Below are 27,459 nucleotides of genomic sequence, written 5' to 3' on the forward strand. Positions count from 1 at the left end.
ATGAGAGCCCAGAGGTTAGGTTGACGTAATAAGTAATAGTGGACCAAACTATGAGCAGGAATTCCCAGAAGTGTTTCAAGAAGAACTAGGAGGTTTCAAAAACCACAAACCTAGAATCATGGGTAAAAAAGGGCTGCAACACCAGTGGTGAGCAGGGTAAGGGGTGTACCTTTAATGGTCAAGTACAAGATGAGGATTTGATTAGAAGAACTAAGAGAAAGTGAAGTGATAGAAGATGTGGAGGCAACTGAATGTCTGGCTCCTGAGGTCGCGGCAAAGGCAAATGGAAATGTTCGACTCTGTGTAGGCTTGTGTGAATTGAATAAATGCATTGTAGTAGATCGCTATCCTTTGCCTAACATCAGTGAAATGCTGCCCATGCTAAAAGGGGCAAAATGTTTTTCGTCTATTGATCTACCCTCAGCTTACTATCAAGTGAGGTTACTTCAGGACTCCCAAGGGTTAACTTTTGTCACCCCATTTGGAACCTTTAAATTTGTAAGAATGCCATTTGGCCTCATATTAGCGGAAGCTGTATTTCAACGAGTGATAGAAATGGTGTTGAAGGGAGTGAATTAAATGAAAATATACCAGGATGATGTATTAGTATATGGAGTGAACGTGGACGAACATAACAATCAAGTGCATGAGGTGCTCTAGAGATTGAGGGCTGATTTCAAAGGCTAAAATGTGCAGATTTAATCTAGATGAGATTAACTACTTGGGACATATAATAACACCTGATGGTACACTGCCTAAAAAGGAATTGGTGGACACAATTGACAACCCAGCTAGTCCAGTGTCCCAAGAAGTTGTCGAATTACTTGGTATGATGGAATATTATAGTACATTTGTTGTAAATTTAGCTGAAAAAATAAAAAATATGAGGCTGCTGTTTAAAAAGGGAGCTACTTTTCAATGGAATGCTGCTTGCGAGTCAGAATTTAAGGCAATAGAATTTTGTCTTAAGAAGGTGCCCTATTTGCAGAGTTTTGAACCTGGACATGAGCCGTGTCAGATGTCATTGCTAAAGGTCTGGGAGCGGTCTTGTTGCAAAAACACAATGGAGTGAATATTTATTTCAAGAGGATTGAAAAGAGTGGAGTTAAACTAGAGAAGGAAGTGCAGTCCCTACAAGGGTTATAATTTGTGGAAGTGGAAGACTTGGCTTGTGAGGGGAGGTGTGTCTGATTAGGGAAGGGATTGTATAAGAAGAATAAATGGGTTGTTGAAACTAAAAGAGATAAAGTAATGCAAGAAGCTGTGCAAAGATTTAAAAATGGTTGGGGTTGACAAGATAACGATCAAGACCAATGATATGGATTTTGGAGAGTCGAGGATTAATTAGCCGTTCAAGGTGAACTGGTACTGAGGGGAACCAGATTAATTCCACCAACATCTCTAAGAGAAGATTTAGTCTATTTTGCACATGATAGTCATCTATGAATTTCTCACACAAAGGAACGGCTTAGAAAAATGTACAGGTAGCCTGGGATGGACATCCAAGTCAAGGCATCTGTTGGAGAGGGTATGACATGTGCTAATTCTAACAAAACACTATAATGCAGGGCGCAGCCAATAGGCATGAGTGAAATATCAAATGAACCACTGGAGGATGTTGCCATGGACATCTTAGGAACTATTAGACGATAAAGTACCGATAGGTATGTTATTCTATTAATTGACATGTAATGAAGGGGGCCTGAGGTGGGAATCATTGGCTCAGAAGTAACAGGTGATATAATCAATTTCCTTGAACAGGTTTTCATGAGGGAAGGTTTACCTTCCACCATTTTAACGGACACCGGGGTACAATTTGTGTCCCGGGAAATTGAGAGATTTCTTGGGGATAGAGATATCAAACACAAGAAATCAGGTTGTACTATCCCAAAACAAATGGCATGGTGGAGAGGCTCCACAAAGTGCTTAAAGAAACAATGCAAAGAGCTTAAGCAAGCACCTTGTGTTGGAAGAAGGAGATACTGGAAAAAGTAAAACAAAATTACAGAATGACACCTCACACAGCAACAGGGACCACACCTTTTGAGCCGATGCGCGTTTCGGAAATCCCATGTACCCTCCTTCATCAGGGCGCTGACTTCATATGCTGCTTGTAAATCAGACACACAATCTGTCTAACTTTTCATATGTGATGATACATTGGAAGGCTCCATACAATATATATATATATACATACAACGTTTTAGATGAAGTGCAAATTCCCAGATGCAGATAAATATCAGCGGGGCTCTTCAGGTGCCTTAAGAATTTAGAACTGTCTATTCCACGACTCAGGATAAAATCTAGAAAGATAGTCAAAGATTTAGTGTGGTCTCCATGGAAATATTAATCTCAAGATGGAAAACATTTTTGGGGGAGAATGGCATGCCTACTTCTTCGAAACAGGTTTGCTGTATTAACTGGTCCCACAATACGGTCCTCAGATTAAAGCATAATGCAAATTGCAGATTCTGAAACCTGCTCTCAATGTATATCCAAAGGCGGTTTTCAGAGTGCAAAATCACAGTCTTGAATATTCGAGATTTCATGAGCAGTCACAAGGGACCCAATATCTGAGGTTGGGTACGTATTCGGATCCTACAGATAGACCTTAATCTTTGATACAGCCATCGACCCTCCTCCGCGGGGTTCGAAGAAAAGGAATGAAAACGCGCTCCCTAAGAAATTACAACGCCGCCATAGTACTCAAACGTGGGTTACCCGGTCACGTATCGTTAGAATGTATACATCATGAAGCTCCATGGAACCTGCCATCCGTGGAACTCAAGGTCAGCGTTAGAATGTATACATCATTAAGCTCCATGGAACCTGCCATCCGTGGAGCTCAAGGTCAGTGTTAGAATGTATACATCACGAAGCTCCATGGAACCTGCCATCCGTGGAGCTCGAGGTCAGCGTTAGAATGTATACATCATGAAGCTCCATGGAACCTGCCATCCGTGGAGTTCAAGGTAAGCGTTAGAATGTATACATAATGAAGCTCCATGGAACCTGCCATCCGTGGAGCTCGAGGTCAGCGTTAGAATGTATACATCATGAAGCTCCATGGAACCTGCCATCCGTGGAGTTCAAGGTAAGCGTTAGAATGTATACATAATGAAGCTCCATGGAACCTGCCATCCGTGGAGCTCGAGGTCAGCGTTAGAATGTATACATCATGAAGCTCCATGGAACCTGCCATCCGTGGAACTCGAGGTCAGCGTTAGAATGTATACATCATCAAGCTCCATGGAACTGCCATTCGTGGAGCTCGAGGTCAGCGTTAGAATGTATACATCATCAAGCTCCATGGAACATGCCATCCGTGGAGCTCGAGGTCAGCGTTAGAATGTATACATCATGAAGCGCCATGGAACCTGCCATCCGTGGATTCAAATGAGAGGAGAGGGTTGGAGCAGAAGCAAAGGTGGTGGCTGAGGTGTTTCACTGTATCTTAAATAAACCAAGTTGGAGTCATCAATACCGGCTCAATGAACTTCATTTTACCCGTCTTACCACAGCCTTTACACACCACCCTAATGGCAGGACAATCCTTGCTTTTAGCTAAATGATTGGCATTTTCACAATGAAAACAGGAAATGTTGAGTTTACTGAAAGAGGATGGTGTGGGGACAAATGTTGGCTTAGAAGTGATATTATGAATATGATCACAATTGCTTTTTTTTATACATATTTCACAAACACAAGCCATCGAATGTTCTACTCTCTTAGCTATGGTGACACCTTCTCCCTACTCTGGGTTATCGGTAAGCCTACATTCTTCTCTGATTTTATCACTGTTAAACTGTAACGAGAACTGGTCCCTAACAAGCTCATTAACAGAGTCCCGAAAACTGCATGTAGAAGCTAATTTTCTTAATACAGTGACAAAATCTTTTGCAGACTCATCCTTAGCTGTATTCATATTAATTGGGAAAAATCGCAAATTTTTCCCCTAACATCGGCAGCGGTCAAATTCCCATTGGACTACCCGATTGCATGGTGCGACACAGATTTGAGATATTTGGGGGTTCAGATCTCCGGGGATAGAGATGAAATGATCCGCCTCAACTATGGCACTGCCATCAGTCGTCTTACCGCCAATATCACACGATGGATTGCCCTGCCCCTGTCAATGACAGGTAGAGCTTCATTGATTAAGATGGTGATACTGCCACAGTTTCTGTACCTATTTCTCAACCTTCCTTATCATCCGGGACGGTTCTTCTTTAAAACACTGCGCTCTGAACTTATGCGCCTATTTTGGGGCGGTAGGAGGCCACGGGTCCAGTGGAAAGTGCTTACGAGACCTGCAGTCAGTGGGGGATTTGATATCCCGGACTTTGAGCTATACCATGCCTGCGCCCAAGCCCACTACGTCTACTATTGGGTGCACCCGCCGGCATGCATGCCGCAGGTCGCGGCGGAGCACTGGTTGGCGGACCCGATTCCCCTAGATGGAATGATACATGCACATTCTCGCCCTCGAAGCACTGAGCCAACTACAATCACGGGCACAGTGGACGCATGGCAGTATATCATGCGGGTCCTGGGGGTCTCGACTCTCTATTCCCCGACTTTGCCTCTGACATACCACCCACGGCTGTCGCTGCTGCAGGAAGAAGGCTTCAGACAATTATGCACTCGAGTGTGCAGACGAACCTGGGGAGATCTGTTTTGTAATGGAAATTTTTGTACGCCCGCTCAATTTTTTGGCGATATACAACCCACCCCTTTAGAAATGTTTCTATATGTAAGATTACGGCAGGGTATGCGGGCCATCCTCCCGAGCTTTCCGCGGGAGCCAACGGCCCTAAAGCCGCTGCACCAGATGTTACAGAACGCGAGCCCTGGGCACCTGGTATCCAACTTGTACCGAACGATATGAGCAGAGTGCGTGAGCCCTCATAGTACTGCGCGAGCACACTGGACGGCTGACCTGGACAGGGATATTACGGCTGAACAATTGCACTATTGCTGCTTACAAACTGTGGAAATGTCAGCTAGTGCCAGGTTGCGTGTAATCCATTATACATTTTTGCAACGTATGTATTGTACCCCGCTGGGATGTGCCGCTTTGGGCTACGGGACACAGACCGATGCGATAGGTGCGGTGGATCGGGAGCTGGGTTCCTACATTTAGCCTGAGAATGCCCGAAGGTGAAGGAATACTGGGGACAGATCTTTGAAGCGCTCTCTGAAATGACGGCCTTATCGATGGACTGCGACCCTTTAGTTGCGCTTCTAGGCTACACTAGACAAATTCCCAAAGTGCGTCACCGCTATGTCTCACTCTCGCTGTTATTAGCGAAGCGCAGGGTGGCCTGCAGATGGGGTAGAGGGCGGGCCCCTAAATTTAAGGAATGGCTGGAGGATCTGGTGTACTGTCAGGACCAACTTACAATCTATGCGGAGACGTTGCTCTGCACTTCGAGACCAAGAGACATATGGAGTCCTCTTACGCAATACTTGCTGGCTCGCACTGTAAGCTCTCCCCCCGACCAGCCCTGTAGCAGCAGGGAGCGATAGCAGAGCTTTCCCCTTGTAATCTAATGCTGTCCTGGGAGTCAGAGGAGAGATAATGCTTTCTCATCTTGAGGCAGCGGGAAGGGGTGAAATGTGAGGATGGGCCGATCTAGGCAATATGAAAAATTGTTCCCCGGCACTGGCTATGTTCCATCATAATAACAGATTTAGCATTCTGGATCAAGTAGATTGACGGTCGAGGTGTAGTTCACCCCTACCTGCCAAAGTTGATAAAATGAGTTTTGTTGTAGCTAGGGAGGGTCCTGTAATGAAAAGTAGCACTCTTCAATATGGTCCTCTGGGGGGGAGAGAGCACTTCTGCGGCATTTTGAGGTAACGGCAGGGCGGGTAATACTAGCAAGCACGTTGGTGCCCCGTCTCCAGCAACACAGGAGGGTGTAAGTAACATGGGAATCAGCACAGCTACGAGAGGGGCCCGAGACAGAGCCCCAAGGGAGAAGGGGCCCGAATCAGGGATGGGGGGGTTACACATGGATGATTTACTACCTGGGGCAGTTAGTGGCAGTAGGACACATAAGAATTTTAAAGAATGGGAGGAAAACAGTAACATCAAAATTCTCTCATGGAATTTGCCAGGGATCAAGAATAAACTATTTTGTCCAGATTGGGGTCTGTTTGTAGAAAAACATGATATCTGCTTAATGCAGGAGACGTGGGCCTTGGACAAAAACCAACGGAGTGGTTTTGCCACTTTTAACATACCAGCCACAACGAGGGGCAGGGGCAGACCATCCGGGGGGCTAAGCATCTGGGTGGGCACGCACCTGGGTGCTAAAGCAGAGCAGCTGCCAACAAATTCCCATGATTTACAATGTGTCCTCTTATCCCTTCCAGCTAACAAACAAATTGCCCTAATCAATATCTACTCTAGGCCAATGCAGAGTGGGCAAGAGTCTAGAGTCATTGAACAATTGAGAGACTATATACTGACTCTTGACCCAGAGAACATTCTAATAATAGGGGGCGATTTTAATTGCCAGTTTGAGCCCCTTCGTAATGTGAGCCTAGATAATTTAGATAGTGAGAATCAGTATTGGAACATCCCGGAACCCCTGATCCCACCCGTTAGAGCGTGGACGCCGTTGGTCCTCCAAATAAATTCACTTCTCTTTTCTCTTTCCCTGAGGGCTTGTAATGGGAGATTAAAATCAGATAGACCTGGCCTACCAACATTTAACAGAGAAGGACAAACCTCGACCATAGACTATATTATGGTTGAATCCAGATCTTGGGATAGGGTCTTGGATTTTCAGATTTACCAGCAGAAAGACAGTGACCACAATGCTCTGGTTATGACACTTAAGCCAGGGAGTTGGGGCCTGTCTAACTACTCAGTAGTGCCCACTCTAGTTCAACAACCTCTCCTGCTACATAACAACAGGCGGAGAGTAAAATGGCCCCACATATTGGGTTCCCCAAATAAGTTAGCACACATATACCAGCAGGCTGTGCCGTATCTTAGTGAAATGGCTGGGGTTGGGCCATTGGGCACTCAAGAAGGGCAGGATGCTAGGCCGGTAGAAATACGCAATCATCTGACCTCCAAGATGCTTGGGGTGTTCTATCCGGAAGTAAGCATTAAGGAAAAACCGGTCCTATCTCATCCCTGGTACAATGCCTCCTGCCGCAAAACGAAAAGAGATTTATTAGAAGCTATAAAGGCTAAGGATAAGCCGAGGATAAAGGAACTTCAGTTGCAGTACAAGCAGGTTATCCAACCTGAGAAGAAGGCCTGGGAAGCAAATAAATGGGAAGATCTGAGAACTGCTCTCCAGTATAAGGATTTGAAATCCTTCTGGGCAATAGCTAGTGATGGTGGGAGGGATGGTGGATCAGCGATAGTACCAAATATAGCACCAGCAGTATGGGAAGCCCATTTTGGAACCCTGTACGCACATGCGGGCAATGACGATTTAGCACCTTCAACTTTTGGCCCCCTCCATGAGTATCGATTGGGGGGGTACAGGAGATCACTATCAGTGAAGTTGAATCTGCTATCGCCAAGCTATTACCTAACAAAGCGCCCGGTCTTGATAAGCTTCCAGGGGACCTATTTCGGTCAGAACCAAAAATATGGGCCCCCTATCTCTGTGTCTTGTTTAATTCCATCTTAATGGGAATGGATCCGCCAGATACCTGGCGAGGCGCAGAGATAGTTCCTATACACAAGAAAGGCTGCCCCCTACTACCGGCCAACTACAGGCCCATTGGCCTGATAGATATCACCCAGAAGTTGATGGGACGAATAATCCTGGAAAGAGTTCAGGCCTGGGTTGAGGAAAATAAGATCTTGAGTACTCTTCAGGCCGGCTTTAGGACGAGCATGTCAACTATTGACCAGATATTCAGACTTCAGGTCCATTGGAAAACAGTGAGTGTGGAGGGTGGCAGCCTCTACCTCATTTTTGTGGACCTGAGGTCTGCATTCGATCTGGTCCCTAGGGGAAAACTGTGGAGTGTACTTTTAGATCGTGACATCCCAATATACCTCCTGGATGTGTTAATAAGGCTCCATATAGAAACCTATGCCCAAGTCAGATGCGGGAAGCATGGAGAATTGTCTGCTCGCTTCCCGGTAAAATAGGGGGTGCGCCATGGGTGCGTCCTGGCCCCTATCCTTTTTAGTTTGTACATAAATGGGCTTATAGATCATTTATTAGGTGTAAAGGATATCGATGCCCCAAGGTTAGTTACAGGCCGGGTACCCGCATTGATGTTCGCGGACGACACATTGTTGTTGTCCAAGACATCAATGGACATCCAACGTACCTTGGATGGCTTCGCCGATTTCTGTGCATTAAGAGGCCTGGAGATAATTCTATCCAAAACCAAATTTATGATTTTTAACCCACCCAGGCAGACCCGTCCAAATCCAGTATTGGAAGGTATACTTTTGGAACGAGTAAAAACCTTTGAATATCTGGGCATCATCCTTGTGGAACATTTGGAATGGGATGCCCAAGTAGCAAAGACTGCCTTAAAGTTGACACAAACGGTGGGTGGGATTTCGAAAATGCAGAGAGTATCTGTGTACAAGACTGCTGCTCCAGTTATAGAAATGTATAAAGTACAGGCTAGAGCGGCTTCTATGTACGGGGCGGAGCTCTGTGGGCATCATAGGTCCACAAACCTTACAAGGGTGGAGCACTCATTTATGAGGAACCTGTTGGGATTGCCAGTTAGCACCCCATTAGTACCTCTTCGGGTGGACCTAGGGCTTCTCCCTATTGAGGAGGAAGTGGCCTTAAGGCCACTTACCTACTGGAGAAGAATATGGTCAATTCCTGAACTAGCTCCCTTCAGAAGTGAGTTCAGGGATGTGTGGGCTGAAATCAGAACTAAGAAAATCCTGTGGTTAATTCATATTAAGGAACTCTGTAATAGGATTGGCTTACCCGAGTTATGGGGAACACCAGAAGCAGTGTGCCCGGCAATATCTAGGGCCGATCTGGTATACCATTATAGGCACCACAATCTATTGTCTCTTCACGTGAGCTCTACAGTTGGTAGACTGACATCTCAGTTCCTCCAAGTAAAAGAGGATTACAAAAAGGAGGATTTCCTTGACCTGATTAATCCAGCTTTGGCAAGGGAATTGTACATGCATTTTAGGATGGGCAGTCTGCCGCTCATGTCATTTACTTGTAAATGGGACTTAAATAAAAATACTGAGTGCCCAGCGTGTAAATACCATCTCGAAAATGAGATCCATGTCCTTTTTTTTTGTCCCAAATACCAGACTGTACGCAATCGCTGGGTGAAACCTATCTGTAGGAACCTTGGCTTCAGAGATTGTCATAAGGCCCTGAGAGTATTAAAATATGATACGCACCCTCCTATCGTTTTCGCCGTCTCCCGCTTTTTAAACGGGATGTGGCTTAAACGTGGGAATTTTTTTTAATGAAATAAATTGTTGATTTACATATTTTTTTTTTTTTTTGAAACCGTTTATTACAAGACTCAAAAATATACAAATATGGGCCTACAACCTTCCGGCCGGCCGCTAGCAATGAAAGGAGCATACGATATACATTTATAAAACACATGGTGCTGCGGATGAGCATGCACAGGAGTTAACATCGTTGAGAGCCACACCATCCAGACCCCACTATACGGTTCCATTTTAAACTTAAAGAACAACAAGTACAAACAAACCCACAAGGCAATCCTCAATCGGAAATAGCAACACGTGCTCCCCTAGAGGGGGGGATCCTAGCCATCCATAGGAATCTCAAGAGGGGGGGAGAGATCAAAACTAGGGCTGGGTAAACCCAATGCCCGGTACCGGGGGGATGAGTTGGCTAAGGGGACGGGGCCGGCGACGGATCAGGCAATAGCGGTGGAGCACAGATTCCCCCGCGGTAGGCGTTCCAGGGGCCCCATACTTTCACCCATGTCCCAGGCTTACCTCTCGCCACATACACCACCTTTTCCCAAAACATGCACCAATCCATATGTTCCTTCCAGGCCGAGACAGTCGGGGGCCTCTGGGATCCCCACAGTTGAGCAATATCACGCTTGGCAACCATATACCCCAGAGTCACCCACCACGTCTGCGGCACCGAGTAATCGGTAGGTTCCCACACATTCAACAGGCATCTCCTCGCTTCGGCAACAGCGCCACATGCGTAACCACTCGCAGCACCTCATGCACACCACGCCAGTACCCCTCCACCTCCGGGCACTGCCACAAGATATGCAGAAAAGTCCCCAACGCACCACACCCACGCTTACACAAACCGTCCTCAGCATAGCCCATACGCAGGAGCTTTGGCCCCGTCATGTAGACCCTGTGGAGTATCTTGAGCTGGACGAAACGAAGGCGAGCCGGTATGGCCACCTCTTTCGGGGAGGCCACCGCGGAGCTCCAGCCCTCGTCGTCCAGCTCCAGCCCATCGGCTACCCAGGCCTCACGAAGGGCAGTCAACAAGCCTGAGCGGTCGTTGATCAGTTTTTTGTAGATCAGTGAGATCGTGCTGTCAGGGACGTGTCCATCCAGCACTCTATCCTCCAGGGGGGAACACTCTGGGATGGAGGCAACGTCCGGAAAGACGGAGCCCAGTGCATGATGGACCTGCAAATACCGAAAGTACTCGCTGCCCTGTAACTGAAATTCCGTCTGCAGCATCTCAAACGTTTTAAATCCTCCCCTCGTCCAGAGATCCCCCACTTTGCTAATGCCGATTATGTCCCACTTCTCAAAGCCCTTCGAGGTCCACAAGGAGCCCAACCGCTCAGACGCGTATAGTGGTGACGCCCGGGTCAAACGGTCCTTCCACCCCATAGCTGCATTGGCCGCGTGCCACACTCGCACCATGACATGCGTGGGGCCCGTTAGGCGAGCGTCGGGCGCGCTAGAGTAGAGCGCTCGATTATAGTCACCACCTGGAAGTAGCATCCTATCCATTTCAAATGCCGGGTTTAAGGCGGGCCCATATAGGCCCTGATTAATCGCAGCTAGCTGGGAGGCCCAATAGTACCGTTTAATATCTGGGAGGGCAATCCCCCCGTCATACCATGGGAGCGTCAGCTTCGCCAGGGCAATACGTGGCCTCCCGTCCCAGAACAGGCGGCGCTGCAAACTCTCCACCTCGCGGAAGTAGCGCGCTGGGACGAGGTCCATAGTGTTCTGCAACGCGTACAGAAAACGCGGTAGCGACATCATTTTAAACAATGCCGCCCGGCCGAGCGGCGAAAGCGGCAAGCGCCGCCAGCGCGCGACATCCTCTTTCAGACGCTGGAGGGGGGGAAGCAAGTTCCGATCATACCGGGCCTCCGGGTCCAGAGTAATGAAGACACCCAAGTACCTAAATCCCTGCGGGGCGACCTGGATCGGACAGCCCCGCGGGAGGATAGGAGCCTCCCCGGAGAGAACATACACACACGATTTAGCCCAGTTGATGACAAGACCGGAGTTACGACCGAATGAATGCAAAACATCAACCAGTACTATGAGCGATTTACGTGGGGAAGCTAGATACAAGAGGATGTCATCAGCGTATAGGGATACGCGGTCCTCATACTCGGGGGTCCAGCGGAGACCACGGATGGAAGGCTCCCACCGCAGCCACTCCGCCAGGGGCTCCAAGGCAAGTGCAAAGAGGAGCGGCGATAAGGGGCAGCCCTGCCGTGTGCCCCGGCCCAGCTCGAACGGAGCCGATACTCTTCCGTTCACCACCACCTGCGCCAATGGGCCCGAGTACAGCAATTTGACCCAACTGATGAACCCTGGGCAAAATCCAAACTTCGCAAGCATCGCCCAGATGTATGGCCATTCAAGCGTGTCAAACGCCATAGTGGCGTCTAAGGACGCCAAAATGGCCGGCTCCCGTATGAACGGGACACGTGCGAGCACACCGTGCAAACGCCGCAGATTAAGGGCTGTGTTGCGATGGGGAATAAAGCCGGACTGGTCCTGATGAACCAAATCGCCCACCACGCCGACCAGCCGATTGGCCAGTACCTTGGCGAGAATCTTGGGCTCCGCATTCAGTAGCGAAATGGGCCGATAGGATGTAACCCGGTCCCGAGGTCTCCCCTCCTTGTGGATGACCACGATTGTAGCCAGACGCTGGTCCAGCGGGAGGGAGCCCACCGAGTGTGCCGCCAGGAACATAGCCCGGAGGTGGGGCGCCAGCGTATCCGGTCGCAACTTGTACAACTCGATAGGGAGACCATTCGGACCCATGGCCTTGCCGGAAGCGACCGAGCGTATGGCGAGGGCGATTTCGTCGGAGGTGGGAGCAGCGTCCAGCGACACCCTGTCATCCCCGGAAAGGGACGACAGCGCGATATCCCTGAGCAGGGCACGGGAATCCTCTTCCGAGCAGGGAGACACCGGGGAATACACCCCACGGAAATAATCCGCGAAACAGGAGACGATTTCTTCTGGCTCAGTTACACACACACCATCCGTTTTCTCAATCAACGGGACCACACGATTCGCTCTCTCTTTTTTGTCCAACCACGCTATCAGTTTACCAGCCTTATCACCCACATCATACAGTCGCCCCTGTTGCTCTCTACTGAGGCCCCTGGCCGCCTCCGTGACGAGGGCCCTATAGGCCGCTTGCTTGAGTTGGAGGACATGTAATGCGGCATCCGTCACCCCACCTTCTAGACTACCCTCCAACTCGGCTATTTCAGCCTCCATCCGGGTCACCTCCTCCTGCTCGCGCCTCCGGGCGTGGGAAATAAGGGATAGGGCCTCCCCTCGGAGTACTGTCTTGAAGGCCTCCCACAGTGGTACAGCCGAAGGCACGGACCCCACATTCTCATCAAAATATCGCTGAAGGGATTTAATCAATTCAGCGCGAATGGTGGGGTCGCGCAGGTACCAAGGATTGATTGGGACCACCCTACCCTCACCCCTCGGAAAGACATCAAAGTGTAGTAGGAGCGGGGAGTGGTCCGAAATACCCCGTGGCAAATGGCGCACCTCTCCCACCCTCCCAACATAGGCCGCCGGGACAAGGACAAAGTCTAGTCGTGAGAGACTACCATGGGCTCCCGAGTGGAAAGTGTACTGCAGCTGCGTGGGGTGTTTTAAACGCCAGCAGTCCACTAATCCAAATGTATCCAAGAGGCCGGATAGCCACGCCTGTGCCCGGGGGAGGTCCCTAGGGGGGTGACGATCCACAGTCCCAGATACCACCGCATTGAAATCCCCCCCCACAACTAAAAGCCCCCCCGGAAGGCCAAGGAGGAGGCGCCCCAGGTCTGCAAAGGTGGTCGACTGCAGCCTCGGTGGGATGTATACTGACACAAAGACAACCACTTTGCCCTCCAGTCTTCCCACCAAGACCGTGTAACGTCCCCTGTCATCGTGGAGCACCTCATCAATCTCCAACGGGAGCGAGTTCTTCACCATGATGCCCACACCCCTTGAGCCAGACGTGAAGCCCGAGTGGGCCACTAGGCGATAGCCACGCCGATTCATGGCGCAGAAGGAGTTGCCAATGAGGTGTGTCTCCTGCAGAAAGACTACATCGGGCGAGATTCGCTTCAAAAACTGCAGGACCACACCTCGTTTGATCCTGTCCCCCAGTCCATTCACATTCCAAGACAACAAAGTTAATTCCCTATCCCCCATCATATACAGAAGCCATCATTCGTCCCCCGGAGAGCACTTTAGAACTAACACAAAAATATGTTTGCCTTGTGATAAAAACGAACAACACCCCATCCCTACCCACCCACCCCAACAGAACTCCCCCCTCCCTGCACCCCTGCATGAGCCCGAACAGCCCCCCCAACGTGCAGTGTGCCTGTCGCCCCATATATAGTTAAACTAACTAGACCCCCTAGAGGAGGAGGGAGAACCCCCAATAGACCCAACACAACCCCCATAGGAGGGGAACCTACAAAGACTGACGCAGAATCGAAAGTGGCATCATTTTCGTCCAGAGTGAGGCCCAATATTAAACCCTCAGTCCCGATCCAGCGTGCAGTCTCCCCCCGCCGCCCCCCCCCCCCCCCCCGCCCCCCCGATCACGATCCCCGGACAGAGTATCCAGCCAGTCCCCGGCCGCTTCGGGACGATCAAAGAAGTGCGTGCGACCGTCCACCTCCACTCGCAGCTTGGCTGGGAAGAGCATGGCGTATTTGAGGTTTAGGTCCCGAAGACGGCGTTTGACGCCTAGGAAGCTCAGTCTCTGCTTCTGGACCGCTGGGGTGAAATCAGGGTAAAAATTTACCTCCATATTGTCAAACTTGACCGGTCCATGCAGTCTGGAGGTTTGCAGGATAGCGTCTCTGTCCCGAAAATTGAAGATCCGGGCAATGAGAGGTCTCGGAGGGGCTCCGACCTTCGGCCTTCCCCCGGGAACCCTGTGGGCCCTCTCCACAGCGAAGAATTTACTCAGCCCCCGTGGCTGGAGATGGGTAGCAATCAGGTCCTCCACAAAGAGATCCGCCGCCGCCTCCTCGCGTCCCTCGGGCACCCCGATGATGCGGATGTTGTTCCTCCGTGCCCGACTCTCGGAGTCCTCCAGGCGTCGATCCATAAGCGCACTCGCCTGACTAAGCCGGCGCACCTCTGTTTGTAAGGCCGCCACATCTGTCGTAAGGCCCGATGCGGTGTGGGCCAAAGAATCTACTCGGTCATTGGTTTTGGAAAGATCGGCCCTCACCAGGCCAACATCCACGAGGACCGAGTCGATCTTCTGCGCCAGTGTATCGAACCGCTGGCCCACCGAGGCCTTCATCTCGGCAATGGCGCCCATGACATCTCGCAGAGTCAGATCTGCGGGCAGGTCTGGGGCATCAGGAGGGCTCTCAGGGGACTTGCGCGGTCCATCGGGAGATCCCTTCTGGAGGGTATAGCGGTCCATACTGTTGGCCTGATGGACGGCGCCACGCCGGGTCGATTTGATCTTTGCCCGGTCTCCATCTTGTTTCGTGGCCATGGCCACCAGTCTCCCAGTCGCACCAGCCACGTCGTGTAGGGCAGGAAAGCAGGGCCACGAGCTCCGGGGGGGGCCACCTCAGAGCAGCGGGGTGGATCACAGCCTGCAGGCAGGCAGGGTCTCCCAGCAAGGCCACACCAACACCAAGAGCTCCGCGACCCAACCTCACAGAGACGGCAAGGGGGTGCGAAAGCGAAAGCGAAAGTGCGGGGTACGCGAGTCGCCAGGCCCTGCCTGCCGCTGTTGTTCACTTTGTCACTGGATCACCCCACAGCGCAAATCCGGGGTCCGGCGAGGGGAAGGCCGCAAACCTCAATCGGTGCTCACTCCGGTGTCCGAGGTCCGATTCGGAAGCGGGAAACGGGTGCCACCTCAACTCAGGATCACCAACATAGTCCCCTCATCCAGGGCAGGATAATTTCAGGATAATCGTAGGAGGTTGCGGAGGTCCTCGGGAGCCTCGCACCTACGCGGCCATCTTGGTTGCGCGCTAGGCTCCTCCCCCGTTGATTTACATATTGATAGGAAATTTAATGTATACATCCGATAACTATTTTCTACGGTTTAATCTGATTTTAATATGTGACGGTTTTTAACCTGTAATGTAGGTGTATATATATATATATGATTGTGATTGTTTTTGATTTGGTGCATCTTATTTATTCTCTGTAACAGTGTTTGTGTGTATTTTATTCTGCACTTTTATGGTCCGCTGCGACCAAAATAAAGTTATCGATGATGATGAAATGTAGTGTGTACCTAGTGCTAACGAACGTACCCATCTGGAGACTCAGCGTCAACAGGGACTACAACGTCATATGTACTGTACTTGATATGGGACTAGCTGAGACGAATAATGTGGCCCCACAGGATGCACCTGTACATGCCATTGGACACTTGAGGAAAAACTACCCACAATTGCAGACATGCCCTACTGCCTACTTGCTTATGTAATTCTGTACGTGATGCTCATGTAATCTGTATATGCTGCTCTGTCTACTTACTGTATGAACTATTATTGCTTTGAAAATTACAAATAAATAAAAAAAAAATTAAAAGAGACTCATCCTTAGCTGCTCTCTCATACCAAAATTATACCGTTCGAGGATAGTAGAAATCTTAGGCAGGAAATGCTTCTCCAGTTCAGGCAATATCAAACTCATGTAACCACGCAGAGGCGAATCAGACCCATCATCTCATAAATCAGACAAATTCTTAAAACAATTCCTGACCTTCGGCTCCAAACAGTCTATTATGAGCTTCAAAAGACAATTAAAAGACTTTCTCCTCGATCGATACCTCTCTGGACTGTCGTCACATCGCTCACAACTCAACTCTTCCCCATGTTATATATTGTACTGTGACCCGATCCTCAACAAGTCTGTTATATTCGTACCTTATATCTCGTTCACACGGCTTTGATTATGTCTGTAAAGCGCGCTGATACCCCCGGGTCTTGCTAGCGCTATATAAAACTCTTTAAATAATAATAAATAAATAAACATTGACTTTTTTTCTGGTGAGATGTTCGCTTCACAGAAATAAAACTTTCACTTGGACCACCGTGAAGTTGGTTCTCCGGGGGACAGTAAAAAAATAAAAAGAGGTGGGGGTGATTTGTTTTGCATACTTAAGTAGAACAGTGGAAAATATTAATCAGCCTTATATAAAGCAAACGCTGACACCCGAAGAGATGCCCAGGAAGTAAAACCCGAAAAGTGAAGTAAGGTTAAGGAAACACCAATTACACAGATGCTCCCAAATAAGGCGCTGAAGCAGCGTGCAATCACGAGAATAGTGAATGTACTGGTGCTCCAACATGAGGAGTGACTGCAAAACGATGCACGCTCTAGTCTTCCACCAAGAAGTATTCAGGAAGCAGTAATTCCCAAAGATGCATGTTCTAGTGTCCCACTGGAAGTATGGAGGAACGTACCCAATGATCCCTTCCAAAATGATGTAGAACTACCCAGAGGCCATCACCGGGCTAATGATAATACAGGAAGTAAGCCAGGAAGAATAGAAACTCTGATCGGGCAGCGAAGCACCAAGTCTGGACGCCGGGAGACGAGGCGGCGCTTCATATGTAGGCAGGATACGGACACATGTGCGAATGAACACAGGGAAGCCGGACCTCGGAGGAGGAAGCAGAGAAAGGTGGTCCCTTCGGTCTGCCAAGATCAGAAGTAGCGGCAGCTCGAGGACAAGCACGGGGAGGTTCAGATCAAAAGATGCCGCAATAAACAAACTTAAACACAGCCGGGCATAAAAGACCTTCACTGGAGACCTCAGTACAGAAATAACTGACCCGTAATCCATGGCTTGGAAATAAGACCACAGTATGCATCCCCCAAGGAGAGAACAGTATCTTGTCAGAAACGTTGTGCAGGGTTTCTCGTCAGCTCCAACAAAACTCGTCGCCAGAAAGTGATGAATTCTCGGTAGTGTAATGTTGTGGGCCCCGGACCCAAATGCTATCAATAATCGACACAGACACCGGATTATTACATCCCCGGCCCATTTATTCACAGGCTCACGTCACTCGTGATGCCTGTGATGGATGGGTGTGGGGTGCATGTGTGCCTACTCCCCCAAGGGAGTGCTTAACAAACTCAGTGTCTCATGAGACACTAGAACGTGTCCAGCAGGACACAACATTCCTCCCAAATTTTAATGAAAACAAAACAATCACTAGTCCAACCTGTGGGGATAAACAACAATTAGCGATACACCAACAGGGTCCATCAGCTTCTCGTGTCAGGCAGCAGGAAGACAGCAGACAGGGGCTGGTCACTCTGACTGCAGCAGGACGAGCTCAGCGGGCACTCAATTTAAACTGAGTGTTTCAGGACACGAACGCTGGCTTGGAGGCGTCAGCTGCACTCTCGTACCATGCCGGTGGAAACATGCCTTTTGGTCCGAGGTGGCTCCCCTTTGCTGACGTTGAGGATGGTATGTGGTGGGTACTAACAGTTCATAAAACATGGTGCGTCGAGAGCATGGTTGGAGACCATGGTGAAAGTTCACGAAAGTGTTGCTGGATCGACTGAAGTCTCTGTTAGACTATTTTGCTATATCCGGTAACCTGTCGGTGGGGCCATGTCTCGTCCAACTCTCCTGCCTGGGGAGGCCCTTTGTTGGATTTGCCACAGGACTGCTTGTGAGCTGCGCTGGGGCTGCGTGTGTGCTGACGTGGGTAAGCTGCAAGACCACCGAGGAGCCAGTACTCAGTCGCTTGCACAAACCTCAAGGGTGGATGAGTCTTGGTCAAGACATGCTCTCGCTGCCGCAGTTCAGGTGTAGGCCAGGTTAGCAGCTAGTCTCTTGGTCTTCTTGTCGGTTGGTTTGGCAAGAATGTAGGACTTCAGTCCATTGGTACTCAAGATAGTAGTGTTTGACGCATTTGATGAGGACTGGCGTGATGGCATTGCCAGCCGTGAGGTGAATCTGGACAACAGGTGATGACTTGCCTTGATGGTTGCAGGCCTTCAATCTTGAGTCGATCACCTGGAGAGGGGGTGGCCAGGTGCCTCCATTTCCTTTGGGGAGGCCGTTACATCCGTGCACTTGGACTTCTTGGGCTAATAGGATGTTGGTGACTGGTGTGATGAACATGCTGAGAAAAGTGAGGCAGGAGACTGTTCATGCAGGCTTGCGGCTTACTCTCGGTCTCCCGCTGGGCAGTTGCCAGTTCATTCTCTGGTTGTCACTCCCTTCACTTGCTGGTGGTGTGCTGGAACGCGCTCCTTTAGCAGCTCGGGTTCTCTTCAATGTCCGGCCCAGCCACTCACGACTTCCCCTCCTGAACCTGGTTGGTTGTCCGATTCTTCGTGTAGACCCTCTGGTCACACTTCCACATTTCCTGCTGAGTGCAGTGTCATGCACATGGCAATGATGATGTGGTTGCTATTGGACCTGGACGACAGGTGGTGACTATCTTCTAGGAGAGGAGGCTTCTGGAGGTACTTCTCAGCCATGTGTCTTTGTCTTGCTGAGGCTGTTCCTTTACCCATTGATTATGGGGTCAGGAGTAGGGATGCCGTCCGACTTAAGACTGCCGACGCTCTGGGATGGACGGTCGCACTGGGAGGCGTTGGGGAGAGACGCGGTTCGCACTTGCTGCGGCTTACGTTTGGTTCTCCCATGAGGCTGTCTCTAGGGACATCGGTCCGTCTTGGTGGCTGTCTGGTGTCTCTGGGTGCGTTCTTGGCTTGCGGTGGTCTGGGTCCTTGTGCTTCTCTTCTTGTTCTCTCCAGCGCATCTGTGTTCATCTGGTTCTTCATGGTGACTGGATTGTCACTCATCTTTTCGGTTCTTCCTCCCGGGTGCAGTTGCATGCACCTTCTTTTAATCAGGCCAACTGGGCCTCTCAACTTTGACAGTCTCTGGACTATGCGGGTAAGACTTCCAGTTGCCCTCCTCTCTTCTTCTTTCTGGATTTTCACAGTGCCAGAGTGGCCGTTACCTTCTTTGCTCGAGGGCGTCGTGCTTGCGCTTTGAGGCTGCGCACTCCTGGTTCTTGATCCTGCCTCCTTTCAGGCATGCTTGTCACTTCAAGTGACGTGCTTCTTGCTTCCAGTGCGATGTGGCATCCGGCCACGTGCTGCATGTCTTGGGGCACATGTTGCGGTGACAGCTTGCCACGTGGAGTGTGCCACTCTACTTGCCTGTCTTGGGTCACCGACAGTGTTCGAAGTGGGAAAAAATAAGTAGGGGAACTGTGGGTGGAACACCAGGAGGCAGGAATAACCAGAGGATTGGGTCAGTTGGCGGAGTCAGAGGTGTGGCTAAAATGAGCAAAACATACCTTTTATTTGTATGTTTGGCATTTTACTGACCAGCTACAGCTCATAACGTTATTTAATACAACAAATGGATACACGTTTATTTCAGGTTTAATATATGAGTTAATGACATTAAAATACATTTACAATGTGGGATAAGTTTTCAATCACAGAATGTCCCAAATATGCTTATAAGTGGAACCAGATACCATTTGTTTCCAAGCCATGAAGTTTCTTTCATCAGCACTTTTCCTCCCTCTTTCTAACCATTTCTGAACATAACATTTGGATTTAAATTCTATGATAGGAGGCACCACATGTTGGGAAACACTGTTGATTACATCATTCTGTGCCCCTCAGGCAATGCAAAATTGTAGTCCTACTTTTTTTATGTGCTTCACACAAAATGTCATGAAGCCAGCATTAGATGCCTCCTGGTTTCCTGTTATGTATCTAGAAATAGCACTCAAAAATGAATATATATACGCCTAAAACAACCCAGACCTGTTGGTTTTGCAGATGCTTTAAGCAATATCAGATGAACGAGATACAATTATTATATTAGTAGTTTGTGTAATTACTACTCTAGTTAGTTATCAATGAGAATTGATAATGTATCAATTCTGAAATTATGAGACTCAAACAGTGGTAGAGTCAGAAATAGGTAGTGGACCTCAGATTATCTAAATCCGTTATTTTCTCCCCTACAGGCTACTATCTTCTGCAGTCACTATTAGACACCTTCGTCCTTTGTCTCTCCACAAGCACTGTAGGCATCTAGAAATACCACCCAACAGAGACTGCATGAGGAAGGTCAAACATGAATGGCAAAATATCCTAGTTTGAAAATGTTTTCCACATAATTAAAGCTCTGCCATATTTGCCACATAATACACCATCAGCTGCATAATCTGATGGTTTGAACAAAAAAATTGTTTGTAGCTCACACCGTTCAAAACACGTGACTTGTATTGCTGTGAAGTAGAATGCCCTTTCCAAAGGTTGACTTTTCTCCGTTCTCACTGCTGCACTTGTATGTTTAACTGGTATTAATGAGGCAAACGCTTTGCACAGACTGTTGGTATGTGTAAAAAAGTCAAAATAATAGTGTCAGAAAATGTCCCACACAATACTCTGCGGCCTTTCTTTGCTGCAGAATGTAGTCAACACTGCAACATAATTTGTCCTCCATTGCTGCATAATTGCAGTGGCCCCAAAGCAGGCTGCACATGTTAAAAGGACTTGTGCATGAAGCAGAGAGATTGTGAAGTTTGTTAACTTAGAGGTATATATACGGTAATGGTGGCGTAGGGCAGCACAGCAAGTTATTTTGCTATGCTGCCCTGTGTCACAGGGAAAGGGCAGGAATGCACCGTATTTATCCAGTACGGCCCATTTCTGTCTTTTCCCCCAGTGCTTGCGCCGTTTTCTCAACCTAGCGCCAATGCAGGCACCCTGTTGCATGCAGGATTGTTTTTGTGCAGGAAGGGGCACCTTTCTGCACTCCGTCTTGAGGCAGAGTGAGGGAGGGCACTGTGCTGTCTTTGGCCCACTGCGGGGCTTTGCTGGAGCAGTGGGGATGTGAGGCTCTCTTACTGCATTTGGGCCACACTAGGGGGCATATTATCAAGCACGGCGTTAAAATTATCGCCGCTTTAGCGGCAGAACACTGCCGCTAAAGCGGCGATAATGGGCTTGATAATATGCCGCAGAGAATTCCAATAGAAGCCCATGTTGACACCAGAACATGGGCTTCTATGGGAATTCTCAAGGGCATATTATCAAGCCCATTATCGCTGCTTTAGTGGCAGTTTTCTGCCGCTAAAGCGGCGATAATTGTAACGCCGTTTCTTGATAAAATGCCCCTAGGGCTCTCGTCCCTTCTTTGCTCTGGGGAGCACTGGTGGCACTGGACATGCGCAGCGTCCCTTACGCTGGCACCTGGCACACTGCCAGGCCCTTTGTGTAGCTCGCATTGTCTCTTGAGGCGTGCTCTCTGCTGGCATAGGCGATGCGGGCACTGCTGCCCTGTCTGAATGCTGATGAAATGGCTCTGGCACTCTCTGGGCGTTCCTCTTCATGCTCACTACTGTTCCGATCTGAGTCTTTCTTGTCTGCTTGTGTGGGCAGCCTGTGCAGGGGAGGGCCAGGGTAGGCACTGCCCCCATGGCAGCCTGGTATGCAGAGAAGGCTTCACTTGGCTGTATCTCTCCTCTCAGGCTGCTCTACCCACAGCGGTACAGCCGCGGAGGCGGAGCGCTGTGGGCGCCACTCTTCTCTTCTGGGGGGTTTCGCTGGGGTGACTGGTTGGCACAGCCTCTTTCGCGTGGCCACACATTATCTATCTACCCCCTGCGGCACTCTGGCAGCACAACGGAAGAACAATGGCAGATTTATGAGCCACTTGCGCCACTTTTGCGTCACTTTTAACATGGGAAAAGTGACGCAAAAGTGGCGCAAGGGGCTCATAAATCTGCCCCAATGTGTCTGGGGAGAGCTAATTGCTAGATAAGACGTCGTGTCTGAGGTCAGCAGTAAAGCTTAGCTTCTTCTGGGTGACAGGCGTGTGCAGCTTGTGCAGCAGGTTTGCCCCACTCACAGCTCCTGTCCCCACGCGCTGGGCTCACTTTCCACCCTGCTGTGCTGTTCCAAGCCAGCTTGCTCTTCCCCAGATGTGAAGCCGAGATGCTGTGCTGGGCCCCCCACGCGGAGTAACACGAACGGTGTGGCTGCAGTCCATGAGACACAGCAGACGCCCCTGTTGGTTTTATATTTTATGCTGCAGCACCCTCTTGTGGCCATTATAGTGCATTGCATAGCTGGTTTGACTTGACACGATTCGACTGTGTGTCGCTCTGCGGGACATTGATGTGTTCCGATGTCAGCCGCACACCTCGCTGAAAGGTCGCTAGCCGGCTGCTGCTGTGGCACTGCTGGTTCAGCAGAAGGCACGCGATCTCCTCTTTCGCTGGTGGCGGCAAGCAGCCACCAGGGGGTGCTCACTGTCTTCTTACTCTGCCCTCACAGCCTTCGGGGTGCGGTTCCCCTTTGCAGGAGCAGGTCAATGTGCTGTTGAGGTGGTGGGGCCACGGCAGACTCTGTGTTTGTGTCCGGCAGCATGAGCGTATATGGCTGTGGAAACCAAACTTGCCGGCCGCTCCACACTGGTCCCTGTACACCAGGTGCATATAATCAGTGGCGTCACTAGGGTTGGTGTCACCCGGTGCGGGTAACTCATGGTGTCACCCCCTCACGACTTACCGGATGGACCTTCTCCGCCCCGAGTCCGCCAGTGGACACAGTTGGCAAATAACGGGACCATACAGAATCCTTAGTAACGTTTGTAAATGTAGGTCCTATATTTACAAAATGTGCCTGTTAACAACAGTGTGATAATGACTCATTAATCAGGTTGAACAGTGGGCTACCTGCTAGTCAATAGTTTATTGGAATTTATAATATCATAGGTATGGTACTTTGTACTGGTGTGGTGTTCCCACTATCCAGCAACACGATACATCAGTGGTCGAAGTGGGGGAAAAAGTAGGGGAACTGTGGGCGGAGAATCAGAGGGCGGGAATAACCCAAGGATTGGATCAGTGGGCGGAGTCAGAGGTGTGGCCAGAATGCGCAAACATCCCAATTTTTTGTATTTGTTTGGTTTCACTGCCCAGTTTTATCAACCAATGGATACACATGATTATTTAAGGTTATAATGAGTTATTGACAGTAAAATGTATTCACAAAGTGGGATATGCTTCTAATCACAGAATGTCCCCAAATACGATAAAATGTGGAAGCACAAGCCATTTGTCTCTGACTCCGAGCCATGGAGTTTCTGTCATCAGCACTTCTCCCTTTTCCAAAACAGCAGTTCAAACATGAATGGCTAAAAATCCTAGTTTGCAAATGTTTTCTAAATAATAATGGCTCTGCCATATTTGCCTCATAATGCAAGATCTGCAGCATGATCTGACCATTTAAACTAATAAATTGTTTGTAGCTCAAACGTATCAAAAGTTAATAAAAAAATGGGACTTGTGTTGCTGCGGAGTAGATGACAGTTAATAGCTCACTGTTCTATGTTAGGATTTTAACTTATAAACTGCAAGTAACAAAAGGATCTCTCTGACAAAAGCAGTAGCCAACTGGCCTATTTACATTATGTGCACTTTGTGATCTGCATGGTCCATGTTCTTTGCAGCAGGTACATTAACCCTCTGAACTACCTTTCCATGAGTCAAATCTTCCATTAGACAAAATTCCGATCTCTCTCTACGAAGAACATTAATCACCAGAGTCATCATGGCATTTTTATTGTTACCGAAAATTGCTGGAGGCCAGGAAGGAGGCAGCAAGCGCTTTTAAAACCATAATATACTTGCAAAAATGATGCCTCCACCTAAAGTCAGCACCTGGTGCGGTCACACCGGTTGTACCGGCCTAGAGCTGGCCCTTCTCAAGGGTCCTGTGATCTCAGTGACAGGGTCACTGTTGTTCTAGGGTGTGCTGCTTCATGGGCCTGCTCTCAAGACTGGAGGTGAACTTCAGTATGAATAGTGGTGGACAAGCCTTGAAAGTTAACCTACACACTTGTCATGCTAGGGTCCACCTGCTGGTGCTACGACACCGGGGCTTCAAATGTCTTGCGAAGCCTTCTTCTCTCCTCTGTTGCCTCCATACACTGGGCAATTTGTCATGGTTACTGTTCACAGATTTGTTTCAACTTTGTTCTATTTAACTCACTTTTTTGTTAATGATGTGTTGTTTCATGTTAGTGATTCAATTTTAGCGCATGCATCTCTGTTCGGCCTCACCCAGCTGGCACCGTGGCCCTTCCCGAAGGCCCCGACTTGTCCCCGCGTGTTGTTTTATTTTCATGAAGGCCACCTCATTTCCCTGGCATTAAACGCCACTAGATCTGATGGGTTCCACAAATCCCCACGTTATTTATCGATTTTTGTGGAACACATTCGAGCATTACACAATTTCCCATCATGCAGAAATAGAGAACGCTGTAGTTCAAGGTGCAGGCCTGAGAGCACAACTAAGGGCAGATCCATAATTGATGCAGGGAGGTTGCCCCGATGTGCATAAAACTCGGTTTGCTGGTGAAAAGTTGCTGAACCTAAATAATTGATTCAAGATCCGACTTTGTTAATAATCCTGAAGCCGACTATAGGAGCAGAGACGTAGCTAGAGCTTGTGGCGCCCGGGGCTATCCCTCAGATTGCCGCCCCTGGGGGGGGTTGCTGGGGAAAAAGGACGGCAAGCACTTGAAAGAGGACTGAGAGACACGTAGTATCGCCGCTAATAATTACCTCGATCATGCAAGTTACATGCACATACATGACACGGTCTAAGGCTACACAGTTGAATACACCAGTGACTGGCAGTACAAAAGAGAACACACAGGCTGCATGATCTATCAGTCGAGCCAACAGTTCTCCAGCATAAATCTCTTGGCTTCTAACACGTTCCTCTGAGGTGACACAAAATGCTGGAATAAGAGAGGTATAACATCAAGAAGAATATAATGCGCACTATACTGCTGCTATCATAAAGAAAAGACAGGAGAGAGCACTTGAGAAATCTGCACCTGAAGAAAAACGGTAAAATTAACAAACATAAATGTGGAGTCTGAATGGGAACTTTCTCTGATTCTACCGCCCAGAAAACGTTGCTATAAGCATAATATTCTGCAGATATTTACACTCCGCATTCAGCATTAAACCCTTAAGGAAACATTGGTTCTGGCACAACAACTGCTCAGACCCATCCTTCTTCTGTCAGAGGGATGAACGCGTAATGCTGTGGTTTATAGCCTTGAACTTGAGAAGTTAACCTCTTCGTGCCCTGCATTCATTATGAGGTGAAAAGTCTTCTTCTCCCGGCCTGTGGGGAAGAGGGCAGCCCTGCAGGCCCATACCGGCTGATGGAGGGTATTTGAAGAAATGTGATTTGCCATTATGCCATAGTATATGACTTAATTTAATTGGGTACAAAAGCATATACATGAGCAACATTGCTTTCAGCTTTTGTTTAACTTAAAATAACACAACGTTTCCTGTGAATTCCTTGGTCAGAACGCTAACCTAGGAATGCTCCATATAAAGTGATCTTTACATCTTAATTAGTTTTTTAAAACTATTGCTACAGGCCCAATTTGCACTGAAATGCCTCTTTTGTCACTTAAAATAGACTGCATAACATGCATGGAGTTTTTTTTTACCCGGGCCCCACAAAGGAAACATACATACCATTTGGGCATATCTATTTCATTGCCAAGCTGTTTGCTCATGTGCATTTGTTGTAGACTTAAAATTAATAGTCGATATTTTTAAGGGTCAAATGTTTAGGGCTGGAGATGACAGATAATGGGTTTAAGCGTGTTGAGGTCTGTGCTGAAGAGTTTAAGAGTGATGGGTTTAGGGGTGAAGTGTTCCGACATAAAGTATTTTCTATCCATGAAACTCATGGTCTGTCCGATACGCTACAAGTTCCTTGCAAAGCTGCAATCACAACGTTTGAGAAATGGCCATTAAACCAATATCGACCAATCGTTAAAATAATTATTAATTCTCATCTTAATATTATGTACAGTATTGTGAACTGTTACCGTTACGCTCGCCAACCCCTAAATGGCGCAGCCTCTGGCCCTCCCTCGCACTGGCGAGCTTGTCTGTCAATCAAACTCAAACTAAGCAGACATCAGGAAATTCGCTCATTTGGAACCTTACCGGCATGCCACACACTGACTTGCTTGCTGCTGACAGTGCTGAGGTTATGGGAATATATAACTCATGCAGGCCCGGCTCCAGGAATTATTTGGGTGGGCCAAAGGTTTATTTGGGTGGGCCACTGCGGGCTCGATTTGTCTCTTATATGTCTAGCCAGGCCTGCTTCCAGGCACTCCTTTAACTCTTCTTAGTCTTACAAGGGCCAGTTTCAGGCACTCTTTTCCAAATCTCTTTCTAAATATTCTCTCATCTTTACGTAGCCCCTCTCTCATATGCATTTCATTTGTTGTATAGCGCTACTCATATCAGTGTAGTGTGTCAGTACTTTACACCATGTACACATTATACGGAGACAATGAATCACACAAGTATGTAAATCAGTCTACAGGGAATGTCACATAAGCCAATGAGGATTACAAGGTGTATGAATCACATGTCATCCATACTGGTGGGCTGGATATTTTAAGAGGGTTTGGTCTGGAGAAACACAACCTTAGGATTTAAAGAGTATTCAATGGGGGTCAGCTTTACTGATAAAAATGTATATCTGCCAAACATACTCATTTTAGCAACATTAGAATAATAAAAGACTGGGGAAGTTCAAACTATATCACAAAACAAAAAAAGCGAAGTTCTAACTTTAAAACTCACGTTTGTAGGCAGCTCTTTGATTACATATCATTGGTCACTGTCCTATGTTAGGATTGTAACTTCTGAACTGCAAGTAACACAAGGATCTCTGTGACAAAGGCAGTAACCCACTGAGCTTCCACATAAAATACAGTTCGTTCATCTCCACTTAAAAACTACTAACAGACAAATGATTGCTCTCCAGCAGGATCATTAATCACCAGCGTTATCTGGGCATTTTGTATTGTCTAATTGTTGTCCTGCATCGGCCATGATAATGATAAAAACTGTTTAAATGAAGCACGCACGAAGCATGTGTCCTGCTGGGCCTGTGCAGATTTTAAAAAGAAT

Source organism: Triturus cristatus, chromosome 1_2, assembly GCF_964204655.1.
Source record: "Triturus cristatus chromosome 1_2, aTriCri1.1, whole genome shotgun sequence".
NCBI lineage: Eukaryota > Metazoa > Chordata > Amphibia > Caudata > Salamandridae > Triturus > Triturus cristatus.